Raw genomic sequence first — 25,252 nt, 5'->3', positions numbered from 1 at the left:
GCGGGTTTAGGGCACGGGGAGGAGTGAACCCTGTCCTAAGGAGGGCTGGGGGACCTTGAGGAGGGATGAGGAGGGCAGGCACGGACTGCAGGAGTGAGAGCGAGCAGGGCGCTGTGGCAGGGCTGACACAGGCCTCGAGGCTGTGCGTGGTGGAGCCGGGTGGGAAGGGAGTGGAGGAGAGCTTTGAGATGGAAAGGAGCAGCAGGGAGGGGAACGATGGGCAGAAGCCAGAGGGTAAGAGAATCCTTACGAGGGAAGAAAAGGTGGAATAAAGGGAATGTCGTAATGTGTGCGTTTTCCATGATTATCTGATTTCAGATATATTTATTTACAACTGCTTGTGTTTTATAGTACAGAAACAATTCAGAGTTTCTCCCAGATCTTTGAGCAGAAGACAGCGTTTCCTTTGCCTGGCTCGGGGAGGGAGAGCTGCTGTTTTCTTCCCCACCAGCAGGCACGGACCCGAGTAGTGAGTCAGGAAGCAGCAATCAGAGGATAAGATAAGCTCACGCTTCTTGCTATTTTTTTTAAAGGTTGAATACTTGTAAGTATTCACAGCTCATAAGCGTTCTTAATGGCTGAAAAATCCTGTTAAATTGGGAATTTGGGGAAGGTGGGAGGCGAGACTCAGCTGGTCTGCTTGATGGTCGGCAGATGGGACATATGAAGAGATGTCTTTTTTTTTTTTCTGAGAAAATATTGTAAACCTCCCCACAAGGTGTAAGGAAAAGAAAGGCCTTTCGTTCTGCCCCTGCCTTTTGCTGAACCTTGGCATATGTTCCCGACGTGATTTGCCTCTGTAATGGTGACCCCTGCCCTCAGGAGCAGCAAGAGAAGGGATCAGCGACTGTGACCGTGGGGAGCGGCAGCAGGAGGACAATCCGTTTGGAGAAGGCTGGCTTTGTTAGGGCCCCTCCTGAGGGACTGAAGGGGTCGGCAAGTGGAAGGGGCCGAAATCCAGCGAGAAGGATCAGCAAAACCAGTCTGAGGGAGCAAAAAGGGCAGGCAGGGAGGTGTGCTTCCCAGCAGCGCAGTGGTTAGAGCTGGGGGGATTTGTGGTGCTCAGGGGTAACGGTGGAGGCTGCTGGAGACACACGTAGCGTGAGTTTTCCTAAAACTTCCCTTCCTTTGACAACTTTAGCAGAGAGTGTCTTGCAGCAAAGAATTGAAATATTCTGGACAAACATCAGATGTTGGCAGAGGCTCCGGCAGCCTTAGCAGGTGTGAAATTTCTGACTCTTGACCCAGTGACTTGCTGCAGCAGGTGTAGGTTTCCTGTGTAGGTTTCCTGTGCTTTCTTTGCTGGCTGTTTTTTTTTTTAGATGTGGAAATTATTGTTTTTTTTTGCATGGCCTTATAGTTTCTGAGCAGTAAGGATGTTTGTGACCTACTAATAACTCTTCATGGTTCCCCTTCATTAAGAAGTGCAGTAACTATTTCTTTGTTCTTCAAAATCAGTCTCTCAATAGGAAGGAGGAAGAAATTAAGTTGGGAGAGGGTTGTTAATAGCTGTCAAATGAAAGCACGGGCTGATTTATTGCTTTAACAGCTCCGCACATGCAGTGGACAGAGAATAAATCCTTTAACAAAAGCCCGTTCCTTTTCTGCTAATCTGTTGTTCCACAACAGCTGTCAGGCAGAAGATTTACATCCGAGTGGAAGCAATGAGGTGTTGAAGAAGGGTGCTGCCAGTTGTCCAAGTTTTGAGTTGGTGGTTTGGTGGTTTTTTTTGGGCTTGCATTGACTGGAAAGCAGTTAAAAATGATGAACGAGGGCAGTACGAAATGCTGGGCAATTTGCAAGGGGCAGGGCTGCTGTTAAACGAGGTCAAGGCCAGGCTGAACGGCCCAGGGAGGAGAGCAGGGCTGGGAGGTTGGTGTGTGCCTTGGGGTGGCCGTGTCCTGCTGGGGATGGGATGGGATGGGATGGGATGGGATGGGATGGCCACCCCTTGGCCACCAGCTGATTTCCTGTGCAAAACCAGGGGCAGACGTGAAGGTGCCTGACCTGCTTCGGCTGGCCCTGGGAGGCGTGGTGGAAATTTGTTCACCTGAGATGTGGCTCCCGGGAGGTGCTGCCCAGCATCCATCCTGTGCTGCTGCTGTCTGACCTGACGTGGGCTGCAGGGTTGGCTTCAAAGAGCACCGAAAGCTCGAGCTGGCCTGAATCTTCCAGCAGCTACGTGCAGGGCAGCAGCTCAGAATGCTGGCTGCTCGTTAATATTCACCCCTTAATGATTTATGAGGCTAAAATCCATAAACAAGTGACACTTTATATTTGCTACCGGTCTCATATCCTTGTTTAATACTGCTAGGGGACAGCCAGTGTCCAAAAGGGTGTTCAGTGACACTCGCAGCTGAATGAGGCCTTTCAGATGCGTCTGCCTGCGTTAGGAATGAGTGTGCTTGCTCAAATTTTACAAGGGACATTTCTTTTAAATGTAACACCCTCCTTCCCGGCACCCCCCCCCCAAGTGCCACCATCATCTCGTTCTCATTACAGCCCTCTTTCATCCCTTTGTCTGCTGTTGGCTGAAAATGCCTTTGTCTTCCAGCTCCTTCAGTGGTTAATGAGTCACTTCGATTCTGTTTGCCAACTGGTGCAGAGAGAACCTTGGAGCAAAAGGGTACCCGAGTTATTCCACTTACTGTCTCCTCTTCTTCTGCAGCCTCTTGGAAGTGTTGTGCTCCTGGTTTTTCACTTGCAGGTCCAACAGGATTGCTTGGGGCTTTTGCTCAAACATACGAGAGGTCCCAAAGGCTGACTTTGGTTCTGAACCCTGCTAGAAAGAGGTAGGAGCCTCCTGGCAAGTGCTGGGAGCAGCTGCCTTCTTCCCTCTCTGCTGCGGTGTTACCAGGGGGGCAAACAGCTTCATCGGAGCCTGTCCCACCCCGGGCACCACCCCACGAAGCTCCTTGCTCGCAGACCCAAATGCGCCACCCCAGGGGCACTGCAATGTGGGAAGCTGCCCTGTACAAGGGAAGATCAGAAGAATGTTCTCCCAAGCTCTCCATTTTGTGGTGTCTGGGCTCTCCCTAGTTTGCCAATATCTTTCTTACTGCGCGAAACCCATTTTTTGGCGCTTCTCCAGCTGAGACATCACCACCGACAAAGAAAAAGGAATAATTATTCCCGTGTTTCAGGGAAAGCATCACCATGAAGATAAATAGAACTGCCATTTGTCTTTTTTTGCCCACAGAAAGCCTTTTCCTGCCAAGCTACTGCCTAGCCACTTGCTCTCTATCTGTCTGGTTGTGCCTGGGGCCTCAGCTCTCCGTGCACTGTGCAGTCTTTTTCTTTTTTGATGTCCTGCTCCCAGATTTGGGAGGTGCTCTGTAGTTGCTGCGATCACCTTGGCTTTTGAGCATGCTTTCCTACATGTGAAAAGTGCAGCCCAGCTTGGGGTCCAAACCAAATTTTAGAAAAGCAAACTAGGGAGAAAAAGAGATCAGGTTGCTGGGATTTGTTATTGACAAACTTAACTGCCTGCAGGAATTCCTCAGTTCTCCTCCTGTCCTGTAGGTGCTTAGAAATTGCCTCTTCGGGTCTGTTTGCAAAGATGAGACTGGTTTGTAATTTCCCATGGCTTCCTTTCAAGAGAGGGTGCAGTGTTTGGTCTTCTGTAGCATCATCTCTGAAACTGTAAATGCTCTTCTTGAGTCAGGAAGGACTCATAAAATGTTCTGCACTCTGGCTAGCTTGTTCTGAGTGTTTTGTATGCTGCTCTTTCCCATTCTGACCCAAGGTTTTGCTTCTCTTTAAAATTAATTGCATGCAGTGTTTGCTCACAGTTGATTTATTTGTGAAAATTGAGGCAAATGTTGAGTGTGCTGCATCCTACTCTGCTCTGCATCATCTTTGCTGTGCCTCTCTGCTGAACCATGACTTGCCCGCTTCGCTTTTCAGATCGCATTGCATATTTTTGGGTGCCTTTTATGTTCCATACTAATTGTAATTCATCTGTTCCTTAGCTTTTCTGACCGTGTTCCTGCACTTTTGCTGTCCCGAAGTTACACGGCTTTGTCTCTGCTTTGTTGTATGATTCTGTTTGATATTCAGGCTCCTAAAAAAGCTCACTGCGGCTGTACACAAGCAGCAGTCCCTGGCTATTCCTTTTAAGTGCTGATGCAGTTTCCTGTAAACCAGTGTCTGGGTGGTTTTTGGTAGCAAGAGTTCCCCTGGAGGTGGTTGAAGCAGTGTGAGAAGCTCCCCAGCTTACAGCAGTGCTGCCTGTCGAAGTGCCACTGATAAAGCCTCTCCCTTCGAAGGGGGTCACGTCCCTCCAGCTCCATCCCAAGGTCCGTCCTTTCTCCAAAACCCCATCTCGCCAAATGACTTTCTCATCGTGCAGCTTGTTCTGGTGAGCCAGGTTTGACCATCGTCACCTTCCAGTGCTACTTGCTGTCTGCAGGCTTCAGACGGGGCTTAGCCTTGGTGTAGCGACTGCTGTGGGCTCGGTGGAGCTGTAGCTGATTCCGTGTGTGTAAGCAAAAGGGGGATCGGGATCATGACGCTAACCACAGAAAATGTGCTTTTATGGTGATGAGAACAAGAATCAATCACGAGTAGCTAATGAATTAGCTGGCAGTGTCTGCGATGTTCGTTTCACGGTAAATGCAACAGTCAAAATCCATTAAGAAGCCCGTGCAAAGGGGACCTCTGCGAAGAGGATGTCTGCAACGCGCAGTGCGCACACTGCCCTTACTGTGCCTCCATCTGAAGCACAAGAGTGTGCACAAAGTACCCGTTCTGCTCTAAATGTGTGGTAGTCAGGGAAGGGCCTCAGATTTTTTTTAGCTGGGTTTTGTCTTAGAGGTCACAATGGCGATTAATTACGGTGGCTTTTCACTGGAAACCTGCAGTCTGTGACGGGCAGCTATGGGAGCACCCAGGTGTCCGTGCGAGGAGGTTGTGAGCGGTTGCAGCAGCGCAGCATGGTGTCACAGCGGCGTCCAGGTGGGTCAGCACCTTCCTCACCAGGCAGCTTTTGCCACCTCTCCTCTTCAGCAAGTGCTCTGCGGCTTCTGCTCCACGCGGCTGGTAGCTCAGGCACGGGTTTCTGCCTGGCTGCCCTCCTTACATGAAGAGCTGCTGAGGGAGAAGCTGCTCAAACCCCGCTCTGCTGCACGCTGCTGGGTGTTGCTGCCATCCCTAGTGCCCGGCTCTCGAGGAAAAGTGGTGAGTGAGGAGAGCTAATCGATTTGTTCAAGTTTCTGAACTGAATCCACGGGCATGGGGGAAGATAACTGGCTGGCTGATTTTAGGAAGGCTGCGTTTAGCTGCTTAGAAAGCTACCTCTGAAGTCAGGGGGATCTTGAATTTGCTTTATTAGCTCTGCAGAAATGAGGAATCAGATGCCTTTTCCCTGAAGGGGCTCATGGATACGGGCCCATTTCAGGAAAACCTCTATTTGTGGTACTGCGTTTCACTACATGCCAGCATCCCACGGAACTGAACTGAACGTAAGCGTTTGCTACACAATCTCCTAAATATAAATGGAATCGAAATGCTGCCCAAGCCCCCCGCGATCAGGCAAAACAGATAAACTTGTGTGTTTTCCATTGCAGTTACTGCTGTAGCATATTTAAGGCTGTGCCAGCTCAGAGGTTGTATTTTAATTGCGTGTCATGCAAATTCTGATTCAATAAATGAATCACGAATTTAAAACATTTTGTTTATAAATTTAATGCAGAATAATAACCAAAGCTTTTGTGATGAGGTGTGACATGATAGCTAATTGAAAACCATTAGGCTTCATGGTGAAAGGAAGTGCAGATTGACATTTGAACAAATTCTGTCGCAGTAACTGTGATGTTTCACTGTAAGCAAGTTTTTGTCTTGATTCATCACCCCACTGGTAGGCCAGGAGAGAGAGATGAAGAGAAGAAACCACAGGGTCTGCATCTGCAGCATTTCTGTAGCCAGAAATCCCCTCAGGAGCGCAGAGAAATGCTCGGTGAGTGCCTGAGATCCACGCTCGCTGAGCATCAGGGAAATTGAAAATGAAATTTTGGGGTGATCCAGGCTCCCTCGGGGCTGTACTGGGACAGGGCTGTGCCACCAAAGCCCTGTGGCTCATGGGGTCAGCGCAGAGGTGTGTGTGGGATGGCCTCTTGTTCTGGGTGAAGCAGGGAAACTGGCTGTAGCTCTCAGCATTAACTGCTGCCTTCTTGGGGTCCTGCAGCTTTAGGAGCCTGCTGTAAGCATCACTGAATCAGGCGCCATGCAAACAGCCCGGTAGCAGAGGGGGGTTTGAGAACTGGACTTAGCAAAAGCAGTTTGGTTAGCTCGTAGCAGTGACAGCAACGCCACCAGCATTGCTCTTAACCCTGGCAGTTCCCCTTTGCCTTCTCAGACACCCTCAGCCCTCGCCTCAGCTCGATGCAGTTTCTCGGGGGTGATTAATGAGCACCTCTATTGGGCCTGCAGCACCAGCGCTGCTCCCATAAGAGCAAATACTTCTCCCAGAGACTCTGCTTTCCCTCGCTTCCGATCCTGCTGTGGCTCCCGCGGTGTAATGTGGAGCTGTGCCACGAATCCCAGGTGGGTTACGGAATGAAAGGCAGAAATATGAAAAAGCACAAACTCGCCTCTCCCACCTCCACGTTTGTAACAGCAGCACCTCTGTTGTAGATACCACATCGTTGTACAAGGCTTGAGGGCTAACGAGCAGCTATGATGAATTTTGGTGTCTTATTCTTTTGCTGTCGTCAGTCTCGTAGCTGGAAACCAAGGAGTTTCTAGGCAGACCCAGGGCCGTGTTTATCTGGCAGCTTCAAAGGCTTCTGAGCAGCACTGGACCTTCTGCAGCGCTGGCCTGCAGGGACTTGACCAGCCCCATCTTGCATCACGATCTCAGGGATACGCTAGCACGGAGTGGCATGGAAACAAGGGCCCTTTCTAGGTATTGCTCCCATCTATTATTTACTGGAGGAGGCAGCGTGGCCTCACACAGGAGCTCGTGCCTGAAAATACCGCCTGCGGTTCAGAAATGGCGCTGCACAGGTGGGGAGCTCGCCTGTTGGAGGGGGAACAAACCTGATGGGGAGCCTAAAACCAAAGCCAGGCACCTCCTGCATCCTGAAACGCCCTTCCCTGCTGGAAACCCCCTGCACCTTGCTAACCACGGAGCTACGGGCTCAGCCTGCAGCTGTAGCTGACTCCTCCCCAGCCTGCAGGCTCCTGGCAGTCACCACAGCGCTGCAGGAGCCGCTGTGCCGTGCTGCCTGCGCCTTGCCACAGGTAAGGGTTGTCCTCTTTTCTGCTTATTTCCTCCTCGAGGGAGGAAAGGGAAGAAAAGCAAGGCTCTCCCTCAGGCAGCTGGTGAAATGGGATGCTCCGGCGCTCCTCGGTGCTGCAGAAGAGGCAATATGTGTGGGAAAGCACCTGCCTCCTCTCCAGCAGGCAGCCGTCCCCGAGACCGGCGTAAGCGCTGAGACAATGAAGGATAAAAAGAAAATGCCTTGTTCCAGGGCTATTTTTACCCGAGTGGTGCAATTTCTTATTCAGCAGGCTTATTCCTCTTCATCTACATCACTGATCACATTAGCTGCTATTTTGGGTGTTGCATAAAATGTTCACCCAGCCTCTGGTGGGGGAAAAAGCAGCAGCCACCCCCCGAGGTCTTTGCTCGAGGCTGGCTGCACCATTTCGACAGGGCCTTGGGTGGGAAGGGCTGAGGCTGAGCTTTGGAGAGGTCTGTGAGGCTGGGCTGGGCCAGAGGTGGTGTGACCTTGGGCAAGCCAAAGCCCCATCACTGTTCTTTTTCCTTCATCCTTAAAATGAGGACGTTGCCACTCCCCCCCTCTGCGTCCTGGCTTCTTTAAGTAAAAAGTGGTCACAGAAATGGTCTCCTGGTCACCCAAACACCTTGCACAGGGTGACCCAGGATGCCAGGGGGGTTTCTGAGCACTCCCACAGCATGGTACCAAAGCTGTGTGCCCTGTCCTACAGCAATCCTACACGAACATGTAGGATCAAAGAGGAAAAACCACTTGGACATGGAGGATCTTTCAGAGTTTAGACCAGTGAAGCACTTCCAGTCCCTTGGTGTGCCGACATAATGATGGTCATGGGTTTTTTTGCTCGCAGGTTTCCTGGTTCAGCGTGATGGGTACAAGAGTTTGGTGGGCCGAGGTTGCTTTGTGGCTGGACCAGGAGCTCGTGGGGGCAGGTCCCAGGCAGGGCTGTGTCCCCCAAGCTCCAGCACGGGCAGAGTGGGGCCGGTCGGGGCACTGCTGTGACACAGAGCTGTGGCAATATGCATTGGCCCTTTGTGAGCCATGCCAGGAACATCCAAGAGGCGTTTCAGGATGGTTTTGGGGACCTGTTGTAAGCCCCGCACCCTCCCAGCCCCACGGTGGTGTTTTGGGACCTCCCGAAGGTGCTGGGGGAAGAGCAGCCGGAGGAGAGGAGCCGTGGAGGTGTGCATGGGGCTGGCTGGGAGCAGGCACCCGCTGGCACCCACAGCTCGGTGGCGGAGCTGTGGGGTGCGAGGGCAGGAGGAGAGTTTCCTTGGTTTCTGCAGAGGATGAGCTGTGCAGTGGGAGGCTTGGCAGCAGCAGGCCCCCTTCCCATGACTCAATGGGAGGCTTTCTCAGAGGGAAGGTCCAAGAACTGCGCTAGTGCTGCTCGTGCTTCTTCCTTTCCTTCTGGAGGCCTTTTTGCTGCCACGCCGTCCCCGCCCCACCATCATCCTTGGCCCCTACAGCCTGCCTTTGGGGGCTTCCTTCCTCCTGCCCTCCTCCTCCTCCTCCTCCTCCCTGCAAGGGCACGGGGAGCTGCTGCCAGGGACGAAGGGGGCACTTCATTTCCCATGGGTGTGAATAAGCAGCTGCAGGGCTCCGACAGCAGCCTAGCGGAGCTGCCGGTGCCACGTGAGCACGAGTGCTGGGTGGCAAACTAACGGGGGAGAGCTCCGAGTCCCCGCAGCCCTGCTGGGAAAAAAACCCGTGCGGGATCGGGAGCGGCAGCGCGATGGGAACCGCGCACACCGACACCGCTGCCTGCGTGCCGGCCGTGCTCACGTCTGCTCGGCAGCAGCACAAAAGGGTCTCGCTGAGATCCACGGGCTCGGGGGGCCGCTTCCTGGGGCCACGCTCGGGCGGAGGCAATTAAAATGCCCGTCAGGCGCCGGAGAGCGGCGAGCCCTTGACGAGCCGCTCAGGCAGCCGCGAGGCGCGGCGTCCTATTGTAAGTGGCTGATGGCGGAGCCGGCTGGTTTGTCATCATTCTGGAAATTTCTGTGGCCAGTGAACTCCCTCTTCCTCTCCCACTCACCCTCTTTTCCTTTTCACCGCTGCGGGGACTTCTTCTAATTTGCAGTTTTCCTTTTCCTGACGTACACATGGTAGAGCCAAGCTGGTGGCTCGCAGACTGCGTCTGTCTGGAGATAGGCAGCGAGCCGATGGAGAGCAGCACGCCAGGAGCATGATTATGCAGCAGTTATTTAAGGATAGGCTTTGGGGGTACGGCAGCCTATGAGCCGGTAATGATTTTCTTTTAAAAACGTCAGCCTGGTTTGCTTTTTGCAGGATTTGCGAGAGCCGTTCTACCTTTGTGCTGGAGCTTTGGGGATTTAGCCTGCTGTAGATTAAATTCTGTAACGGTGCCCTCCGAATGAATTAAACTGCATAGGTAATAAACCTCTGGGCTTCTGCTTATTAATTTATTTGATGCATACATAATGCATTATTATAAGCACACACCTTCATGGACCCGTGGTGTGTATTTATACGTGTGCATCTTTGTCTTTGTAGCATTAAAAAAAAACACTTTTTTTATACCAGGAAACTGTTTTTCATCAAAAATTCAGCATTTTCACTTTTTTTCCCCCCCACCTTTGGATTATTTTAACAGATTCTTCATCGTATAGCCTCGGACGTGAGGCAGTGATTGGAATCGGCTCGGGCACAGCTCGCAAAGGTAGGGCAGCTCCGGAGCTGAGCGGGGATGAGCCTGATGCAGGGCGTGGGTTTCCTTTGTGGTTTGTTTTTTGTGTATGTGCGGGGGTTTTAACAATAGCTGTTCTTCGTTTGGTCGAACTGTGCTGTGTTGCAGCTTCGCGTAGATTTTCAGGTTGCTTTGGCAGGCGGTCTGAAGTTATTTTCAATGTGCATGCAGGCACTGCAGGGATGGAATCAGCCCTCCCAGCTGCAGCTAGCGGAGGGTGAACAGAAGCCCCCGTGTGCTTGCCGGTTGCTTTGGGTGGGTACGGGCAGCGTACGGAGCCCTCGCCTTCCCTACCCGACCTGGGGGCTTGCTGATATTGCTTTCAGCTTCCCCAGGGTCCTTGCAGGCTAGCACAAACAGGGTTAAACCCCCTGCCCTGCTCCGAGCAGGTACAATCCATCCGAAAGAAAGCAGAGGGCTGGCTTCATGCTGTCGGGGAGGAGGGAAACTTCTCTTAACCCGTTCAGCTCTGCCTGCGAGCGCGGGGCTTGAGGCACAGCGCCCCAGCAGCCAGGCGGGGCAGGGCTGGGAGAGCTTCCATCTGAGGCTGTCTGGAGGCATCAGCAGCACTTCAGAAGTCATTTCCATCACCAAAACAAAGCCAGCAGATTTGGTTTTGACGGTGTCGTTGGTAGTTCCCAGGAGAAGTTGATTATTCTCTTTCCCCTAATGCCCTTTGGCTTTGGTTGCTCCAACCCTTTAAGGCTGGAAGGGAAATGGGGGGATAAAGCCCTGCGGAACAGAACACATGAAGCAATTTTCTTTGGGTTGAACTGTCAGATGTGGCGAGTGATTAAGGAATATTGATCTCATTGAGTTGCGGCAGGGACTGTGCCCTTAGTGAAGAAAGGATTTTAAAAAAAAAAAAAAAAAAAAAAAAAGCTAGGCGGGACTGCAAACCTGCTCTTTTCACCTTGGTGGAGAGAAGGCAAGGCAGTGTTCATCTTGTATTAACTTTCCAGGTGCTAATTCTCCCCCAGTACCTCCCAACCCAGGTGTTACTGTGCGTTGTGCTGCTCAGGTGTCACCCAGCTCAGCCTACGTCTTAGCTCCGCGTTTAGGCCTGAAGGCAAGAAGCGTGTTTGTAGGGCAGGAAGCAAAATTGGACGCGTCGTTAGCCTGCAGGCAAGGCGGTTATTTTTCTAGTGTGGGTATCCCAGGAATAATGGTAACTCCGGGAGGAAGCCTGCTCTTGTGACGTGCCCCCTCTGGGTCCCAGGCGGGTAGCAACTGCAAGCCAGAAGAACTTCAGCACAGGCAGAGCCAAGGGCCACTGCTAGCAGCAACAGATCCCCGAAATGTTATCCGTCATCGGTTTCATTGCAGTAAGTTGCTGAGGCTGTGTTCCTTCTGGGGGGAAGCATTAGTGCATTATTCAGGACATTTTCCTTCCTGGTCATCTTAGGTACCGTTCTGTTCCTTGCTTTTCTCTTCTACGTGTCTTTGTTTTCTTGGCCCTTGTCTTCTCTCTGTCTTAGGTAGAAGCCTTCTTGCCTAATAGGCTTTCCTGGCTGAATAAAATTCTTCAAAAGAATGCTTTACCCCTTAGTTTTCCTTAGTTGCTTTTCATATTGTTATTCCTCCTGGTATCAATTATTACTGGACTCACTGAAATAGAAAAACCTGAAGTAAATAGTGTATAAAATGCTTTAATTCTTGAAAAATATATTCAGTGGTGTCTTTTTAGCGAAGAGCAGGTCCCTTCTCTTCCCCTCACTTTTAATTTCACTTCCATTACAGAAGGGCAGCCAGCCAAACTGCAGTCTCATTCCGATTTCAGTAATGTTTTGCAAACTCTGTCTCAAGGACTAATGCTGCTTGCTGGGCTTGATGTCAAAATCCAAGGTTTTGCTGCAGCACCGGAGAAGGGAAGAGGAAGGAGCTCTGGCAATCAGAAGTGATGGCTTTGTTAGCAGACAAGCAGAACCGCCTGTTTTTTACAGTATCAGTGGATAACGAGTCAAAATTGTTGACAATGCGATCCTTTGGATGAATGGTTTGTCTCTGGAAATGTTTCTTATCTCTTGGACGCAGCATCTTATCAGACCTCTGCGGTCTCCAGAAACAACAACAAAAAAAGGGTGTCAGCTATATGGTAATGAATCAGTTGGTGTGGAGATGGGTTCTTGTTTTATTTTAAATAAGCAATACGAATACGTTTCTTGCACCTCTGTTTTATCGGTCATTTTAACCTCCTCCCTTGGTCGGGGCTTTTTTGATGCACATTACAAATCATTCCTTCTGGCTGCAGAGAGGAAAATGAGATGTTTTGCTGGCAAAATTGGAAATAACTTCAAATATCTCAGTTTTCTTGAAGTAGAGGTGAGGCGCACTTATTTTGCAAGAACAGAATTAGCTGCAGATGGGCAGGGCTTAAAAGCCCAATGGCCACAGGGGTAGAAAGGGATGGCTGGGACTATCACAAGGAAAACCTTCTATCAGCTGGTACAGCAAGGCAGCAGAAGCCCGAGCTCGCGGTAGCGCGGCGGTGTGTTGGGTTCCACGCTGTGGCAGAGGGCAGGCACCCAGAATGACGTGATGCTTGGCGCTCTCCTCGCTCGAGCCCAGGGACACGGTGACCAAATGCGCCAGAAGCGCTCAGAAGCAGCTCGCCTTCACCACGGCCCCGCGGCTCTCGGGCACTCAGCGGCACCGGCAGCGAGCCTGGGCCCCGTGTTTGCCTCCGTCCCGGGCTCGGCGTCCAGTTTTAACCCCGCTCTCTGGGCACACGCGATGGAGGTAAGGAGCAGTTCGGCTTTACGGAGTCCCACGCAGGGGCTTCACATCCCCGCTTCTCTCCCCGGGGTTGAGGTTGGACCAGCAGTATAACGCAGCCTTTTCTCGTGGCTACGGGAACCAAGCAGGTTTTGGTTGGTCTTGGTTTTTGGGGCTGACCTTCTTGAAGATTGATGCCTTGTGCTTGGTGATAAGCTCTCGGTGAATATTTCCCTGCTGGTTTACTGGTTAGAAAGACTGCCTCCTAGGTATTTTTTTCCACTGGCAGATAAGGGTCCTATAGCATGGCTTTCCTTTCATTTGGGGCACCGAAGTGGGGTCCCTTGTAGCATATGTGGCATCCACTTGGACGTCTGTTTCATATGACTTGTAGGAACAGGTGTTTGTGATTCTGCACCAAAACAGGCTAAAGTTAGCCAATGGACTCCAATTATTAGCTGGGAAGAAGAACATTCCCAGAAACCTTGTTTTTGTGGGTTAGCTGGAGCTAAGAGTTCATGTTCCCAATGGAATTTGGTTTCATATGGGTTTTATCTTTCGTGCCTCTCCTCCCCACCGTATCTCCCATTACATTGCACCGGAGTATCCCAGTTTCTCTGTGGCCCCTTGCTGCCCTCTGGGCAGGGCACAGCGTATGCTAAAGCTGCTCTGGGCCGCTGGCTGGTGTGTGCATGCACTGCCTGGCTGGAAGAGGAGAGGCAGTGGGTAAGTGGTGAACTTGTGTTGGTGTCCTCTCCGTGTGAGGGAAGGGAGGGCTGGTTTCAGCTTTGCTTTTCACTTCTAGGACATCTCATGTCCTTTGTTCTCTGTGGTTAAATATTAAGAATACTCAGATGCTTGCAGAGGTTTGGGTTAGTAACCGCAGGGAGGATCCCCTGGGTATCCTGTCAAGAAAATTGTCAGAGCACAGAGATCCAGTAGAGGAGGAACTGGCCAGGAGCTCAGCTCACGTGGCCCTGGTTGGGGGAAGAAGTGATTAGGTGAAGGGCTGCAGGCTGCCAGGCTCCTTTCGGAAGCTTGTGTCCTCAGCTCCTGGTTATTTTCTTTGTCTGTGTAAAGCAAAGTGCCGATGTGTCCCTCAGGAGGGGTATTATATTCATCAATTTTACAAAATACTCGAGATCTTTACCTAGGGGAAGCGATGGATGTGCAAATTGTGGGTGTGGGGCTTAGAACGGTGCTTTCTGTCTGGGCTGCAGTAACGAAGGTGGTTTGGGTATTGATGTTGTAGCAGGATCAGGAAAAAGGTTTGAATGCATTTAGGAAAATACTCGATTCCCCCACCTTCACCTGGCAGCTTAACGCTTCCTTCCTTTATACAGCTCTTTGCTGTATGAAATTGTTGTGGTCGGACAGGTCTGGGGTGGCTTTTAACGTGCTGGTGGTGGAATAAGCCAGCAGGCTGGAGCTGGAAAAGCCAGGAGGGATTGTGCTGCTGGCAGCACGGTAGGGAAAAAAAATCACCTACATAGCAGCAATGCTGCTGACTCACGCTTTGCAAACCTGGAACATTCCCCCAAAGGCCGGAGATGCAGATTGACTTCCTCTCCCTGGCGTGCTCAGAGGACAATTCACAATATTATTTGCCACCGACTGAAGCCTGCAGATAGTTAGGCACTGCTGCATTTTCACTGACATTTTATGGAGTGCATTAGCATGGAGCTTGCGAGAAATCACGGGCAATTTATTTTAATCCATTGGGTGTCAGTCAGTGCTAAATCACAGGAGCTATTTACATTTGTTTTCTGAGTCATCCTGGTGCCTGCGATAAGGTGATCTTTCAGTGTGTGTGGTTAGTAAATTGGATTCACTTTTTCCTTTTCTTACTTTGCGTGTGTAAGTGTTCTCAAAAATGCAAATGCATTCCTTAATTGGCTAAAAGAAGATGAGTCACACTGAAGAAAGTGGCTTTCTTTAGCCCTTTCATCATCAAGGGGGAGAGGCTCAGGAGTGCTAGAGAGAGGGATGGGGAGCACTGGGGGAAGGTGGGCAGGGCTGTGTGTGTACGTGGCAGGGCAAATCTCCTGCTGTCGTCCAGTCCCCTTGGGGCCGGTGTCTGCAGGTCCCCAGTCACTTCTAGCCACGTGCCCGAGGGCACACAGGACTGACAAACATCATCGTGTGGTGGAAACCTCAGAGCATGAGGACGAGCGCTAGTGTCTGATCATTTGTGTTGGTAATTTCCAAGAGAAGACAGCGCTGGAGTTAATCTGGAGTTCCACGTGGCCAGAATCCTCTCTTGCCGGTGTGTTTTTTCCCTGCTATTTATTTCTTTTGTAGATACGAGGCAGACAGCAAGGAGAAACTGGATAGCACAGGGCTGCGAGGATTTGGAGGTGGATCATGTTCTGTCTTAGGAACCCAGTGCGCAGTCACAGTCCACCTCAAGTGATCTCGCTGGGGTCAGAGCAGGGACAAAGCCAGTGGCGTCTCCTAATTGAGGCCAGACCTACCTGCTTTAGGATGTCTGCTGGCACAGCAGCTGACCTGCAGCCTGTTTACGGACGGATTTACTCGCATCAGTCCCGGACCCTTCGCAGCGTTTCTCAGTGTCACTGCAGTGGCTCGGCTGTTTGCTTGCCTTTAGGGCCTTCCATCCTGTGACCCCGGGCAGCTGTGATGGTGCTTGCCCAAGATTGGGATCTGCTGCCATGCAAGGACACGTCCCCAGCCCCATACGGCTCCTGTGGGGTCTGACTGTTGCTCTTGTGTGTTTCTAAAGAAATTTTAAAATTCTTGAAGAAATTAGAAGCAGGTCTGTGCTCTCAGCCCCGGTGCCGTGGGCGCGCTGTCCCCAGCAGTGCCATTGATGTCCCACCAGGCAGGAGCTCAGCTCCTCCTTGGGTGGGCACACAGTGCCTGGGAGGACTGAGCCCTCTTCTTGGGAAGTCACCACGAAGGACTCCTGCAATGCAACGAAGCACACGAATAATCATTAAAATAAGAACTGTTGCTATTATTTTTAGAGGTGGTGTTGAAGAAGAGCGGTGTTTGTAACAGCAGCCCTAAGAAACGGACAGAGCTGCTTACTGCAGCAATATTTCCTGCAGAACACAGGGAATGCCCTCAAATGTTATAACGAATGTGCTTATTTCTTAGGTTTGTTTGTTGCCTTACACACGGGGAGGAAACTTGAGCACTTCAGTGATAAATTATGGAACACGAGGGATGGAGACTGTGCTCCATGGTACGAGTAACACGTCCGCGTGTCTTGCAAACAGTTCACAAACCAAGAATAACTCACTGAAAGAGTTTTGTGTTCCTGGCCTGTAACTCTGTCTCACCTTGGCTGTATTTCACAGATCTGCCAGTGCTTAAACCCAGCTTGGTGGGGCCTTTGTTTTTTTTTTTTTTTCTTTCTTCCCCTTATCATTCCACAATCATCAGTCTCTCCCCAGCCAGTCCTTTAAAGCAGTGCTCGGGTTCCCCATGCCAGCTGCTGTCCGAGGGCCTTGCAGGAGGCAGCAGCGTCACCCCAAACCAGCTCTGTTGTGCCGTGCCTCAGCTAGCAGCGATGAAATACAAGCAGGGGAAAAGGGACTGTGCCAAAAAGATGCATTTTGAGACCTTGGGCACGTAACAGGGACAGCCCAGATCTGCTGTGGATGTGACTGTTCATTGCAACCCGGCATGCCTGCCGGTGCCAGCCCACGGTGATGCTGAAACTATTTCTGGTAAGGAAGTCAGGGGGAGGTGTCTGCAGCCAGCTGGGATGCTGTGGGTAGGTGCGGGGCAGGGTTCTGCAAAGCACAGCACCAGCACAGTGCTGTCCCTGTTCCTCACGGGCAGCGTTTGCCCCTGGGGTAGAGGACTCAGGGCCAGCGTGAAGTGGTCCTTGCTCCCATCAGCAGGAGCACCGGCGGTTCAGTCGGGTTTCATCTTTTAAGCCAGGTTTAATCTACACAAACGGAAGCGTTTGGCCATGGATTCAGCTTTGCAAAATATTTGTAATTTTTCCTTGCAGTATACCAGCCTCTAATTGAAAATGGAGAAAAAAAAAAAAGAAAGAAAAAACAAAACAAAACAACCGGTGAGACCTCGGGCAAAGGGGCACAGCCAAATCATTGCCTTTGTGTCCGTGTGTTCGCTTACATCTCTCGAGTGTCTGCATACGGTTACTGAAGCTCTCCCATACGTTGTGTTAGCCCTCGTAAGAACGGTTTGCCCCGTGAAACGCCTTCAGGCAGTATCCAGGTGGGCAGGGGAGATGTCAGCTCAAACTTCTCCATGCTGTGAGGAGGAGCGCTGGAGTTAGCAGCAGGGTCTGTTGGGATGAAGTACTGCGGATAGACTGAGTCCTGGAGCAAATCACTTCCTTTAGGAACCAAATATGAATTTAGCCTGTACGTGCAGGTGTATAATTATACCGAATAAAGAGAAGCAGATATTAAAGCTGTGATGTTAAGGGAAAAAAGGAATGTACCTTTCTTCACTTGCCTGAAATTCCACTCTGTTTTACAAACTCAGTCTTTGGGCTCTATTTTTTGGGGCAATCCCAAGCCCAAACACAGGCTGGGCAGAGAATGGATTGAGAGCAGCCCTGAGCCTAAGGACCTGGGGGTGTTGGTTGAGGAGAAGCTCAACACAAGCCGGCAGTGTGTGCTCGCTGCCCAGAAAGCCAACCCTGTCCTGTGCAGCACCAGCACGGCGTGGGCAGCAGGGGAGGGAGGGCACTGTGCCCTCTGCTCTGCTCTGCTCACACCCCACCGGGGCAGGAGCGTCTGCCCCAGCTTTGCTTCTCTCGCTCTTGTTGGGGAGAATGGGTGAATTTGTAAATGATGGCGTGGGAGGAAAACCGTGAGCCCCGCACCTGCTCCAGGTTAGAGGGCTCCGTGCTCCAAGAGCTGTGCTTTGAGCGGCACGGCTAACGCTGGGCTGGGCGTGGGGACAGAGAGCTCCTGCCTGCTTACATGGGCTCCATGGCTATTGTGGGGCTGCCATCTGTCCCCTTCACGCAGCATGACTTGGTTTTGTTGTTAGCTTTACCCGGGTCTGACGAGGTCTGTGAACTGCTGGCCGGCCCGCATTCATTGCTGGATAAAGGAGCTGCTGCTTTCCTTCACAGCAAATCACGTCTCCCTGCAGTGCCAGTAACTCTGCCTCCCACCCCCACAGCTTCTGCGGGCGGCTGTGGTCCCCAGAGAGGTCAGCCAGCACGAGCTGGGAGCCCCCCAGAAAGAAAAGATCATTTTCTGTTTCGGATTCTTGTTAAGCCCAGCTTTTAGCGTGGCTGTGGTGTTGTCAGACACAAGAACAAGCACTTTTATCCCCCCTGCAGCATTGGCGTTCAGGACAGGAGGCAAAAGGACGGTGGGACTGCTGCAGGCTCACTTAAGCAGGAGCACGAAGCAGCTAGGAAGCAGAGAGGCTGTTGTAAAGGCAAATGTGGGGAACTGTAGCTGGCTAGGCACACTGAATAAAACAGTTTGAGAGCTGCGAAGCTGGTGTGGGGACATTCAGACGCAACACGGCTGCACGTACGAAAATATATTCCTAGTTACAGAGCGCTCTTCCCCGGTTGTGATTTTTAAGTTCAAAGCAGCAAAACGTATCAGTGTGTGTAGATGGCAAAAAATGGATTGAAGAAAACATTCAGGTATGAAAGATGCTGGATGTCCGGGGGAATGGGCGCTCAGGGTTTTGCTGTGCCTGCTCTGCATTGCCCTGGCTGGGCTTTGTCCAGCAGCAGTTGTGTGTTTGCTGACTCGTCAGGGTTGTCCTGCCTCTCTGGGTGTTCCCCCTGTAGTGTTTCTTGGTTTCTTGCCTAAAAAAATGTGGAAAAAAAAGAAAAACCTTCCCGTATCTGGATGCTGTGAGGTAGATGCTGCAGACACGAGTATTTATATAGTTATCTAAAGCTTGTGCGTGCCCTGTATTGATGTGAGGCTAGGGTGAGCAGGTCAGTCCCTTGCTGAGCCTCTTGCTCCGGGTGGAGCTATGACGAAGTGACCTGCCTGGCTTAGGTTAGCGCTTCTCCTCCGCTGCAGTCGCTCTGCTTCTGAGAAAAGACGTTGCAAACACGCAGTTTTTAGCAGGTGACCTGTGAGATAAAGATGGGGAAACTTAATTGACATTGTCACCGTGGAGCCTCTTGCCAGAGGCTATCGTCATGCTGAGAAGTGCCGGTGATGGAGTTGGCAGGGTGGGACAATGCGTTGTTAAATATTATCTGCTGAGATTCACCTCCTCGTTATTCGCTCCTGTTGAGCTGCCAGAGCTTTGGCTTGCGCTGGTTCCCACATTGCCCTTTCTTCTACAATGCTTGTGGCTGCTAGCAGTACGCTTCTAACGCAGCCCTGAAACCCGAAAAGCCCCAAGCCATGTCCCAGTCCTGCTGGTGGTGCCTGTTTCTTGGTTGATCCTCAGTAAATTGGTATAATGGCATCCCATACGTTGCCGGTCGAGGAATAGTTGCGGTGTGAATGCGGAGGTGTTCAGATCTACGCTGCGGTCATACCAGTGGAGGTGTTTTAATTCCCATCTACGTGGCTTTAATTTAGCTGTAATGTTCAGTATTTGCGGTGATCGTAACAGGCGGCTGTTGTGATGGACGCAGCTGAACATTTAAAGGTGAGGACGGTGTGGGAGAAATACTGCAAAGGCTGCCAGGGTTCGATTTCTTCGAGGTGGCTTAATAGCAGCACGCGCGGCTGTGTGGGCACAACCTTAAAAATGAAACTCCCGTTGAAATGCTTTCATTTCCATATTCAGACAGATTTGTGTGGTTTTATTGACTGGTTGCAAACAGCACATTAAAGCATATGCCATCAAAATTAGGGCAGTGTTTCCTACAGCGTAGCTCCTTGCTGCATGTTATTTACTCTTTCTGTCCACGGAAATCCCAGCGGCAGAAGTCCCTACATATGTTCTCCATAAACCCACCGAGGATGCGTGTTTCCTACAGAACGGGGCTCATTAACAACGTGAACGCGGAGCAGACTTGGGAGATGGCTTTTAGCTTCCTTGTACGCGTTTCAGGATTTCAGATCACGTAAGAAATGATCGGTCCCCATCTGGGCACCTTCGCAACTGGTGGAGCGTGGTGGAAGTTGGATGCAAGAAAAAATAGTTTCTGCTGGTTGTTTTTATTAATAATCAGCAGGTGAGGGCTTTTGGCTCTGTTATAATCAATAAACTTCTTCCTTTGGGGTGGGGTTGGATGGGTAAAAAGGGAATCAAGATGTCACTCTGAATTTAGCAGTAATGCTTTCTTGCTTTAAGCAAGAAACTTCACGCTTGATACCAGGTGTGCGCTCAGTCTTCACGCACGTGTCCAGGATGAGTGGGGTCCATTTTTCCTTCTGGCTGGAGCCGGGTGTCGACTGGCTTTTTCCTGGGCCGTGGGACAGAAGGCTGGAGCTTCCCTCGGGTGATTTGGGACTGACGCCTTTGCTGTTGGTCCCTGACGGAGGCAGAGCAGGGGCACCAAGCCCACGGCCCTCAGTAAGGAGAGCAAAACGCGGCTTGGCAAAGCGGCCTCAGCCAAGAGGCAATTCATTTTGAAAACTGTTTTAATTGGTTTGGAGTAATTTGGGGTGAGCTGCTTCACGTAGCATATGTTTTCTGGGAGCCTGGCCAGCTCAGCAACAAGAGGCCACCAGAACTGGCACCAACCGTGCGGACGCAGGGGCCTTGACGCCGTGGGGAGCTACACGGGGCAGGTCCCATCCCAGTACCCTCACGGGGGCTCGCTCAGCACGGGTGCCCCCTGGCTCCCAGGGGCGCTGAGGGTTGTGCTGCCGTGCCCGGGGGTTGTGCTAGCATCAGGCTTTGAGCTCTGCCTGGCCATACGGTCTGGAGCTGTTCCACGTAGGTCAGTGGCACAGCTTCTCGGGTCAGGCCAGCTGAGAATACCCCTCCTGTGGCTGCCCAGCAGCAGTAGGTAAACGTGAACTCCTTCCTCATCTCCGCTTTGGCTGGGGCCTCCCCCAGGCTGGGAGCACCTTCTTCTGACTGCTCCGCAGCTGGAGAGGGCTCATGCACCTGCAAGGAGAGAGAAGAGTGGGACTTCCCCACAAGAGGAAGGAGGAGCCAGACAGCTCAGGTCCTGTTTTGGTGTGTTTGCCCAGCTCACGCAAAACCCAGAGAAATCTGCTTCTTAATGCCAGCGAATAAGCAGCAGTGGGATTTCTTCGTTTGCATGCAAAACACCGTGCCTCCTAATCATCTCCAGCAGCCGTGAAAGCTCCTTTCGGAGAGACGCCCCAAAAGGTCACACGTTTCCCTCTGAATGATGAGCAGTGCTTTGAAAGGAGCTTAAGATAAACTTCAGCCTGTGCCCGTATGATGTGGTTACTGCAGCCCTTGGCTGAGCAGGGGTGCGACGCTGTCCTCAGAGCCCAGACAGTCAGCAGCCGCCTGTGCTGCCCTGCTGTGCTGTAGGGCCCGTCTGGGATTTCAGGGAAGGCATTTTATCTTCCTTGGCATCAATTCACAGCCTTTCAAAAATAAAAAAGGGCACAATGCAGTGCATTTTTATTTTTTTTTTTTAACTATTTTCCTTGAAATTGAATCCACAGATAACCCTAAGAAATGAGAGGCAGGGAAGAGGAGCTAGCATGACAGCTGGGGAATAGGAGGCAGGTTATGGAAGACCAGAGGCAGGTAACAGTGCTGTGGGATTGCTTCCTAGGAACACAGCCTGTGCTGATGCTGAATTACAATTTTTTTATTACAGAGAGCCTCTGTGTCATAAATCCAAACACATGGCAATAACCACATCTTCTTTCCCTGGTTTCTGTCTGTGTATTGGGTTATAAACTCTGCAAGGACCCACGGGTCCCACTCAGCCACCACCCTGGCGTTATGGATGTGCTCAGCACCTCCACCCATCGCACAGCACCACGGCCGCTGGTGGCTCCTCCCAGCTGAGCAGGGTTTGGATGCATCACTTGGAGGTTTGTTCCCAGCACATTGCCTGATGAATGCTCAATACGGAGCAGCCCACAAGCTTTGGGCCAAGGGCTGCAAGCGTTGCCCCGTCCTCTTATGGGCAGAAAATGATTCGAGAGGAGAAATTAAGGCTTTTACTCACGGCATCATGCTGTATCCCTAAGCAGAGTGGTTCATCCTCTTCTTTTAAGGAGATCTAGTATCTTTCGACCTTTATGGAAATAGTTTTTGAGCTATAAAGATTTTTTTTTTGTTTGTTTGTTTGTTTTTCTTTTTCAATTATATCATCAAAATAGAAAGTATAAATTTTATTAGCAAAACATCTGCATCAGCGCCGAAATGGAGGTTCTCCTTGCCGTGTTTTTTTTTGCTGCTATACGCGAGTGTTTTTAAACCAAAAATGTGCTTTCTATTGCTTCATAACGTCGTCTGTGAATCCATTTCCAAATGTGTGAATTGAAAGTGGATCAGTTGTTTTTTTTTTTTTTTTGAAAAGAAAGTATCTGGTGAGTGGGCAGACCTGCTGTTCTCTGGATAACCACCTTTCCTTCAGGACTTTCCGTACTCCATATGACTCGCTCGGCATGAGGTCTAAATCCTGCTGAAGTGCCTGAAACACCCTGCTGCAGGAGGCTGCAGCCCTTGGGGTCAAATGGGTCGGCAATACTTGGGGTCTCAGTTATTTTCTTTAGGCTCGTTGCAGGTGTTTATAGAACAGGACAGCGTTTTAAGGAAGCTATTATGCACTTCCGAGTAACGAGTTTCTATTCTGAATTTTCCCCAAGACTTATGTGGGGGTTCAAAAAAAAAAAAACCAAAAAGAAAACAGGTAGGTTTGCTAGATAAAGTACGAAAAAACTTGTCTTTGAAATTGCTCAAACAAGTATTTGATGGTAATGGCTTTGCTGTGACCCACGAAGGCCATAATGTGAAGGCCGAAGCACTATTTTTGGCTCGTTCTGCCTTGAGAGGAGCATTGCAATCAGCGTTGCCTTTTGTTGGGAAAAGCGTGGCGCTGCGAGCCGCCGCTGCAGCCCGCTGCTTGCGTAGTCCTGGGCAAGTGAAGTGCAGCTTTCGGCCCCAAATAATTTCCTGAGATTTGGTCAGCTTAGGAAAAAGCATTGTTATTTGAACGTGTTTTGATACAATCAGAAGCCTGTGGCGCTGAGAGAATAATTTTCTTTACAGGGATTTGGTTTCGAGAGGTTTGAAATCTGTATTTACCCGGCTTTTCTTGGTGGCTCGCCACTCGCTGTGTTTTCAGCTGCACCACACGGGTCTTTGTGAGGGAGGAAACGGGGCAACTACTGCTTTCTGCTGTGCTGTGCCTTGCTTTCTCATCTCCTCAGCACTGCCTCATAACTCCCTGAATAAAGGGAATTATCAGAGACGGGGTGAGAGGAAATAGAGCGGAGGAACGGGGGTCTCATCCTGGCCGGGCAGACAGCTGTCAGAGAGGAGGCGGTGCTGCTTGCTGGAGGAAACAGAATTATTTGAAACGAGTGCTCAAAAGAAAAAAAATCTTGTTTTTACTAAATCCCTTAACTTTAATTAGGACCCACAAGTGTGTATCCTTTATGGGAAGGCTGGCCTCGGCATGACCTCAGCTAGCCATCTGGATCCCTATTTCCCACTAACGTACAGCCCGCTGAATTTGGCTTTTATGACTGATAGCTTGAGCTGTTAAATACAGAACATTTGGGTTCACAGGAACTAGAGAATTTTCAAATAAACAACGGCCTGGGATATATCCATGGCATGGGAGAGTCCTCGGCTAAAAGCCTGGTGTTCCTGCAAGGTTTGGGGTGCGGGCTGTGCACCCAAGCTGGGCTCCAGCTGCTGCAGGAGCCAAGAGGTCCCCGCAGCACGCTCTGAAGATGCTGCAAGGTCAGCCCATGTACCAGCACGTGGTAAGTGTTTCTTTAGAATTGAGAGAATCATCAATTTTTTAAGAAACCAACACGTTTTGGTCGTGGTCAAGTGGGTAGCAGCAAGTAGCAGCAAGCTTGTGGTTAGCTTTATTTATGGGCACGTCGTTTTGTTCCGCCCCTGCTGCCCACGTCCTGAGCAGAAAGCCCTGGAAACGAGGCAGGATTTCTGACGAGCCCCGGCTTGGCAGACAGGCGGAGGGGATTAATGACAGGATGCACTCCCAAGTGCCCAGGAACCTTAAACACAGCTGGGGAGTGCGATCGCTGCTCCCAGCTGCAAGGCTGGCCCTTTGTGCCACGTGTTGTGGAGATGGCAGCGTTGCTGCCGGGGCCTTGGGTCCTCGGCAGGAGGCTTGGGGGGTGGGTGAGCAGGACAGGGGGTGTCGGTGGGCACTGAGAGTTCCTACTGTCTTATCCCTCTGGGGACAATGTGATTGTGGCACCGAAAACCTCCTTTAAGCATCACTGGATCCTCCACAAGCTGGCATTTCTTTCCACGTGCCTGGTGCTGGGCACGTGATGTTTCTCTTTGCTGCTCTTCGGAGTTCGGCGAGGAGGAGGGCAGGCAGGGGAATGAGGGAGGACAGGAGGAGGCAGTGAAGCTGGGTACGGATGTGCTGCGTCCCCCCCCTCCATGTGTCAGCACAGCTGATTGAGATGGAGCTGAATTTTACCCAAGATTGTTCCCTCTGGTTCCTCTGAGTGCTGCTCTGGCAGGAGAGGGAAGCTCGCACCCACCAAGCTTCAAGTCCACCCTGGTGCTGTCTCTTTGTGGCCCGGGAGTTCACTCAGCCGTGTCACTCAGCTGGGAGTGACACGACGCGGGCTGGGGGCTCACAGCGACCGCTTTGCTGACGAGCTGAGAAAAAAAATAGGCCAGCGCCTCGTTTTCCAAGTCTCTGAAGCTATCGTAAGAATGTATAGAGTTAATTCTGTGATAAATTATAGATATAAAATAGCAGGTGGCACATCTTACAAGCAGTGTGCGTGGAAAGTCATCGCGGCAAGATCAGGAAAACAGCCCCCAGACCTGCCTTCACCGAGCGGCCACGAAGGAAGTGAGTTGTAGTTAGGAGCAGTGCGGTGTTACTTGGTCATTGCCATTGGAACAATTTCCTTCCTGCTAGTTATAAAATCAGCCGTGCTGTTAGGGCCACCGTTCGCAAAGCCCAGACACCGCACGTTGTCATTAAACACAGCAATTGTCTCCATCTCCCAGGCTCCTCAGACCTTGGGGTCCTGGCTGGGCTGCTGCGTGCAAGCTGTGAAAATACCGATGTGCTTGTTTTATCCTTTGCCTTCCCCGTCTCTTGCTGGTTCCTTCCTTTATTCCTCGCTGGCAGCCCCTGGCGTAGCTGAGTTACTTCTGTGCCAGGAGGATGAGGAAACTCTTTCCTCCCGAGCCAGCTGCGCTGACACCGCTCACCGTGCTTCCCAGAGGTGATTGAGCACTGGCTTCTCTTGGCAGCTTAGCTCAGGCTCTGCCCACCCGAGATGCTTGGGTGCCGAGAAAGCTTTTTGTCTTCCCCATTTCTGTCTCCTGGTCAGGTTTGGTTCTGGCCGCGTCCTCCTTTGTGGCTGTGAGCTGCCCGGACCAGCAGTAGCAGTCCCGGGATGCTTTTTCCCCATGAAAAGACTTTTCCCAAGTGACAGGGCTTTTTGACATTTATTTTAACCTACTGGAAGTTGTGGTGTGGGTTAGTATAGCGGGGTGAGGCTTTCTGTGGTCACCAGACAAGCGG

The 25,252-nt window shown here is 51.1% G+C and overlaps 1 protein-coding gene across 32 annotated transcripts in view; it reads left to right on the top strand.

The window, feature by feature from the left end:
• The window catches only part of MAP2 (microtubule associated protein 2), a 172,861-nt gene that overhangs the window by 59,520 nt on the left and 88,089 nt on the right, over nucleotides 1-25,252 (top strand). For 25 of the 32 annotated variants that reach the window (XM_068686408.1, XM_068686419.1, XM_068686424.1 and 22 more), the window contains one exon: nucleotides 9,859-9,924. The exons of 3 other annotated variants lie outside the window; for them this stretch is intronic. The gene's annotated coding sequence lies outside the window, so the exon portion shown is untranslated. Of the gene's footprint in view, nucleotides 1-8,809; nucleotides 9,193-9,225; nucleotides 9,488-9,542; nucleotides 9,637-9,858; nucleotides 9,925-25,252 lie in introns of those variants that run through there. 4 more of the 32 variants (XM_068686410.1, XM_068686400.1, XM_068686403.1 and 1 more) reach the window with 3 other exon arrangements.

Source organism: Anas acuta, chromosome 6 (assembly GCF_963932015.1).
Source record: "Anas acuta chromosome 6, bAnaAcu1.1, whole genome shotgun sequence".
NCBI lineage: Eukaryota > Metazoa > Chordata > Aves > Anseriformes > Anatidae > Anas > Anas acuta.
The sequence above is the reverse complement of the archived record's forward strand: the minus strand, read 5'-3'. Positions and strand labels throughout refer to the sequence as shown.